A 7578-nucleotide genomic window follows, 5' to 3' on the forward strand; every position below is an offset into this window, starting at 1 on the left:
CTGCTAGGACCACTCTGTAAACCCACGTGGAGCTTGTCTGAGCAGTATAGCCAGAAAAAAACGCCCAGAGGCGGATTTTAAGCAGTGAACTACAAAAGAGCTAGGAATGGTCCCAAACAACCAATTACTACAGCTTCTTGTGCTGAGGTCACTTCCCCCAAGGACAGGTAGGCTGCTCAAGGCTCCCCACTCCCACTGGTGAGCAAAGAAACTTCCTTCTATCCATAATTACTTATATTACTTAACCTCTCTGTGGAATATATAGATTCTAATACTAGGAACTTAAAACTATGGGTTGTAATTATACAGAGAAGGAGGAAGGGAAGTGGATAGTCAGGTTACAAGCAGATAGGGGACATGGTCTGAGTGATAGAGTTTCATTGAAACCATTTTTATTGGACCGAGCTTTAAAACATTAAGTCTGTGAGGATTATGTATTATCATAGATATGTTTTTGTTTTTATTTTCATATATATTTCTGTGTATGTATATGCATGTATATTTAACAGTATGTTTATATACATATATATGCACATTTTTTAATATATATGTTTCTTAATATTATCTTTCTTCTAAAATACAATGCTTCATTTTTTGAAGTAATTGAAGAATAAGCATATACAAGTATATGTTTGAAGCAGGGTTTTTAAAATCATTTAGTATTAGTAGTAGTCTTTTAAATGAAGAAGCTTAATATATGCATTTTGTGCTTTTTTATTAGCTTTTTTATTATATATATATATATATATATATATATATATATATATATATATATATATATATATATATATATATATCTTTCAATATATGTTATTTATACTAAGGATTTCATTATATGTTGCTGTGTATATAGAGCAGCATTATAGATATTTAATGAGAGAATTGTGACTTTAAGTGTTTTTACCATGTGTATTGTAACAGGCATTTCATTGGTTTATTTAAGAAATGATGCTATATTTAAATGGAGCTGGAGTGTTTTATTATTGTCTTAAGTCTGAAGAAGCCTCCTTAAAGACATGAAAGTGCTTACTTTGTGGAATAAAGTGTATACTTCATCATACATCTAGTGGTTTGCTTCGATTGTTGTGAAGTACCTGCCATTCTTCTACATTTTGGATTTGGACTGTTTTTTTTGCTTGGAGGTACCTTACCCTTGTGGTGTTCTCTCTGTTTTCTGTACATTTACCATAGTGACATCTATTGTGGAGGTGCTTCCAGCACAATTATGAGGCAGCCCACTCCCAGATGCATTTTGCAGCATTTTCCCATTAAAATGCTTGGAATCATCATGGTGAAGTGGGTTGTATGTGATAACTTATAGGAATCAGGAAAATACTATGTAACAAAAATTTTCAAAGCTGCTAATTATTATGTCAAGATCTACACTCAGACCAATGTCTGTAGTTCAAAAGTCAATTCCATGTCATCCCAGAAAAGGTCAGGGACATAATTAGTTAACATGGTTACACTTTTTCCAGATATACAAATAAAGAACAACATGTTTTGCATTCAGTAAAACTTTATCAGAGTTACAAAGTATTATGGAATAGATGCACTAGATCCTTCTGCCACCCCTTAAAAGTTTATAGTAATTTATTCGTTCTTCGGAATCCTTTTAGGAGTAAGCATTTTCCTGCCTCTCCTTTTGTTAAGTTCTTAGAATTTTAAGACATATTATCACATGTGGTACCACACCACTCAACCTCTTAGCTGAATAAATCTGGGCAAAGCGTAAAATAATGGAGGTACAAAGGCCCAAAAATAGTGGCAGATTTTAAATGTTGCTCTTATAAACTTAGAACATTGAAGGAATAACATAACATGCTGTGATGATAGAACGTACTACCAGCCATGCCAGGAAAATAGGGCAGTAGATTTGTAACATATGCCAGCAGAGCTAGATGGGATTTTGTAAATAATGATATATTTGTATATCAAACTGATTTGTACAGATGCTTGTTCTAAAAATGTGTTTGTGACATTTACTGGTTTAGAATTGATCAACAGTGTGCCCTGCTGGAAGGAAAAGAAATATACATGCATTGTTGTATCTGTTTAAATGCATACATTGTAACAGCATATGCTGGAAGTGAAAGTTAATCTTAATCCACCTGACTTTGCAAAATATTCTTGAAATTAAATTACTTTATTGGTTAAACCATAAAGATATTATCCCACAGTTTTGAATGGAGCCAGAGGTGCAATTTCTGTGCTAGAGAATAGTTGGTAACTCCTGTAGGAAGAGTGAAATGGTTTTATGGTTTTAATGCTTCTAGTAGCGGCACCACATCTGAGCAAAGTTCTATCTGTGTGTATTGTAGCACATAGGTGCTAAACCTTGGAAGCTTCTATTGATGGGGATAGATGTCATTCTGTACAGAAATCTTCCTGTTTCGGCTTTTCCCAGTTAGGGTCACCACAGTGGATCACCTGTCCACTCATGATTGGCAGCGGAGTTTTTTACAGTGTTGAGTTGCCAGCCCAATGCCCAACCTTCCACGGAAGGCACGCACACACTCATGCCTAGCGCCAATTTAGAGTGTCCAGTCCACCTACAGCATGTCTTTGGGATGTGGGAGGAAACCAGAGCATCCAGAGGAAACCCACACGATCACAGGGAGGACATGCACACTCCGCACAGAAGGCACCCCAGCTGAGAATCGAACCAGAGAACCTCTTGCTGTGAGTTGGCAATGCTAACCGCTGCACCATCGCAGCCGCCCTGTCATTCTGTACAGAAATAATGTTTTAATATTAGAGGAGACTGAAGTTTCAGGAGCATTCTATAGTCTGTCTTGGATTTGACAACAAAGACCACTCACCCATCTTGCCTTGCTCTATTCTGCAAGTTGAAACAGTAATTCTTTTAGTCAATCAGGAATAGATAGTGAGACTAGCTAAATACTGTTTTTTTATAACTGTGTGAAACTTTCCATCGGTGTTATTTTTAATATTCCCTGTGACAGAAACTCTGGTATTTACCATAAATAGATATTTAGTATTTTTATGTTCTTTTATTATTTATTGCTGCGGTGGTGATGCTGCTGTAGCGTTGTCGCCTAACAGTAAGATGTTGTCCTGTTCGATTCTCAGCTAAAGCGTCTTTTGTGTGGAGACATGCGTGAATGGGCGTACCTTCGTTGTAGGTTGTGCGTCAGGGCTGGCAACTCGGTACGTAAAAATCTACTGCCAATCATTAGCGGACCGGAGTTCTGCTGTGGTGACCCCTAACCGGGAAAAGCCGAAAGATACAACATTAAATATATTTACACTTTCACTGTGGCTGGCCCTCCTTAGAAAATATTTATGTTTTGAAAGTATATGCACATATTTATTTAGTGATAACTCTGCCCACTCCTGAAAGTCTTGCTTTTTGGTCAACATTATCATTTGTATTAATATTAGCATCACTCAGTATAATTGGGTACCCTTTTAAGAGCTTATAGTAACTGACTGGTGGCAGTGAAACTACTTTATAGTTTGGGCAAATTGGTTTGAGCAGGTAATCTGTGCCAGCCTTTCCCAGGTATGTGTGTGCATGAAAATTAAATCTCAGAGTGTGTGTGTGTGTGTTAGCTACTTGGGACAGGGACATAAAGCACTGGCTTCACAGAGAGGGTGCTGTAGAACTTGGCTTGGACTGGCTGAGAACCTAACCCTACAGTTGTACCAGTGTGGAGTCTTATTGTGGACCTGGAGGGAGACAGATAGAGGCACCCAGACCCTGGACTGACTGTGTTCTCTGTGTGCTCTTAAGGGAAATTGTGCTTGATGCAGAGAGGTCTGCATCTGGAAATACTGAGTGTATCCATTTATATTCCAAGTTAACGTCCCTCTCCAGCAACACTGGTGAGGATTCAGACTCCTTGATTACTGCAAATGGAAGTCCCAAGGAAACAAACTGCTGTAGATAAAATCCAGAGGAACTTTAATCTAGAATCTATTTGAAATAAAAAGTTGTTTAAAACTGTGAGATAAGCACTTTCGTTCGCAAAAATACATGAACTTCATCAGATAAACATTGCTGAAGTGCACACATCATTTGTAACTTTTGCCAAGCTTGCAGGAAATGAAGCATCGTCTTAAAGGAGCCACCACAAAGAAATTCAATTGACAAAAATTTGCAAACAAGGAAAAATATATTAAAAAAAGTGTTTACACACACACACACACACACACACATATATATGTGTGTGTGTGTGTGTGTGTGTGTGTGTGTGTGTGTGTGTGTGTGTGTGTGTGTGTGTGTGTATAGTATAAAATGCACTCCCTATAAAATCAGAATAATGAAGACAAAAAGTATGTAAAATATTTAAAATATAAACTCTGTATTTAGGGCTCATTTTTCTAGTGCTTTTAACTTGAGCAAACATGCTATTGAAACAAGTTTATTGAGTCCAGGCCAGTTATTGGCATTCAAACACAACTGCCAATATAATTCACATTTTTTTCTGTAATAAGGTCCATGGATTTTCATTACTGTTGGAAGGCATTTGCTCCAAAATACAAAATATGAAGGTGTGGTGTGGGTAACATTTTATGTGTTTGTACAGGGTGTTAGTCTCTTTTTTCATTCTGATGTCATATAAATGTTCATATATATTCTGTCCCTCAGTCTCGTCTCCATTTTTCCTATGTAAAAACAGGGGCAGAACATACACAGTGCACAATATACCACCTTTGTTGTACAACAATTGAATCTGTTTCTTATAGCAACCACCTGGTTGTTCAAAGCAATTTCATGGCACTCCAGAATATTGGGGCAGTAAGGGCAACAACCACACTTTTTCATCCCCATAAATTCAGAATTTTGCTTATGTTGGTGTTTGGACCAACTGTGTTCTAATATTGTTTTCAAATTCCTGGCCCTTTTGAACAGCATTCATGGACCCAGCCCCACATAATCACGAATGCCATTTTCTTGTAGGAGAAGACACCAATCCTTTTCCAGAATTGATTTGACTAAGAGACCTTCAGTAGGATAGGTTGTAATAAAATAATTCCTGAAGGTCTCTGTGTTTGTGTCTGTGGTCTCAGCCATGGATGGCATTGATGTAGTATCCCCACCATCTAGGGCTTCCTGACTTACATTGTTGGTCACACAAGGGCCTCCCAGAATTGGCACAAAATGATGAGACTCACGTTTATTGATCACCTCTAACATCAAGTTGTCTACAAATTTTGTAGGATAGCCACGTTTTGAAAACATGTTTTTCCGCAATATGCACTCATCCCAAATGGCAGTATATTTTGTGTTCATTCAGGCTGGCCTCACAGACTTGCCCTTGGCCACTGACCCTTTCTGTGTTAAAGGTGCAAACTGTCAAAATGGAGAAAGCTATTTGAATATGTGGGTTTCCTATAAATTTTGGAGGTGAATCTTCTGTTTTTGTTTTCCTTGGCCAACCATATATCCAGGTAAGCTATGTTCACATCATTAATCTCATAGGTGAATGCAAGAAACTGTTGTTTGGTTAATATATGCCAAAAATGGGGGATGTAATGCACTTCACCATCCCACAGGATGAAAATATCATCCAAAAAGTGTGTAGAATCTATATGATGCAAAAAAAGGGATTTAAATAAGAACTTTTTCTCCCATTGTATCAAGGTTAATGAACCTTCCAGTTCTTCAAACCATAGGGGACAGGCTTTGTCTCACCCCCCTTTACTGGGTGAATGGTTACGTTCTGAGGTGTTGTTCATAGAATCCCATGTGGAGGAGAATGTCAATTTTGAAGAAAAACTGTCTGAATTGGACTATAAATTATTGAAAGTAAAGAAATTACAGGTGGATAATGCATATTTCAAAGTATATATTAAGGCACATGTAGTACCAAAAGGCCTACGTATGTGGTGCTTACTGACTGGTCTCATTCCTAACTCTTGAGTTACATCATGAACGCTTGAATTTGTTTGACAGACATGGGATGCAGTATATGGATATGATTGTGAAATACAACAATAAATTAATTGATGAAATCATGGCAGATCTAGAAATCTTGAACAATTCAATCATTCATGATTTGCAATATGAATCATTTAAGTATGAACATATCCACATTTTCAGGAGTATTGATGAACAGATCTGAAATATTCATTACTGCAAAGTTAAGAAGCTTGAGAGGGATAGACGTGAATACAAAGAAAAGAAGACAAATCCCACCCTCCCCACCATCTCAAGCTTAGGGTACAAGATTTAAGGTCAATGCTAATATTCATGCATCAAGTGATGAGCAAACTGACCCAAGACAGGATGTGATGGATGAATTGTTGGAGAGGAAAATGAGGACTATTTTTTAGAACATGGGAACACTCCAGTTCTCCGGAGGTCAGAAAGGATCAGGAACCAATATTGCATTCAAAACAATCAATGGAACAACAGGAATCTTTCCAGACAGAACTCAAATACAGCCCAGCAAAGTTGGAGAGGAGGAGCCAGGAGATAGAATAGGTGCTGGAATTACAAGAAGTTGAATTAAGTCCAGTCCCCAATGTTGCTACATGCATGCTACCCCTATGCAACACTGTGGCAAATTCTACTGGTGATTTCACTGTCTACAGTTTTTCATCTGTTAACATTGATGCTTGTCATGGAGATTTATTTGCTCAAGGTCTAACTTTTGTACCTAACAAGCACATGGATGTTGCAAACACAGTCATGGATGTTAAGGAATATTCCAGAAAATTAAAGTTCATGGTAATGTTTCAAAATGTGGGATCAGCCATACAACCATTAAGGATATCCATCACTTATAATCCCCAAATCCACCCTGTGAGTAACTGTTTCAAAAAAATCTATGAGTTAATTATTCACAACTTGGCACATTTGGAGGGCAAGGTAAGAAAACATACTTCAAATACAATCTTTTTAGAGAAGAAACAGTAAGATTAAATGATTAACAAAGCAACAAAGAAATTGGGACCATGCAACCTGACAAAGGGGGTGGATTAGTCATGATGAATGTGTGTGACTATAATATGAAAATGAGGTCCATTTTTGCATCTGACACCTATAAGGAAGTGTTAGTGAATGAGTGCAGTGTTGCATACAATAGAATAAAGGCAAATCTAAATGATTTATTTATTGACCAACAAATCTGGACTGATGATTATAACTATCTAAATGTGATGCATCCTAAGGCTGCGCACATGTTTGGTTTGCCTAAGATACACAAAAACAAAAATCAATCACATATGCGACCAATTGTTGATGGCCATGGTTTTATCAACCACCAGCTGTTGGACATACTCCACTTAAAGAAATCCCAATCCCTACGAGCTGCACGGTCTAGGGACCTAAACCTTGTCACCACAATAAACAGAACATGCCAGAGGGATAGATTCCTGTCCCAGAGACTTCCCATACTCTGGAATAAACTATCTATCTTTATCAAACAAAGCTCCTCATTAGCACTCTTCAAGAAAAATCTTGATGATTGGATGGGAAATAGGAAATTCACCCCGGGGATCACCTCTGTGGCTCTGCTCGATAGTGGCACAAGAAAATAATTTTCTTGGGTGGCAAAAGCCAGGGTACCTTTTTGGCTGGGTTTGTATAGGCTCCAGGGCTGATAG

Source organism: Protopterus annectens, chromosome 2.part0 (genome assembly GCF_019279795.1).
Source record: "Protopterus annectens isolate FY-2018-M chromosome 2.part0, PAN1.0, whole genome shotgun sequence".
NCBI classification, from domain to species: domain Eukaryota; kingdom Metazoa; phylum Chordata; order Ceratodontiformes; family Protopteridae; genus Protopterus; species Protopterus annectens.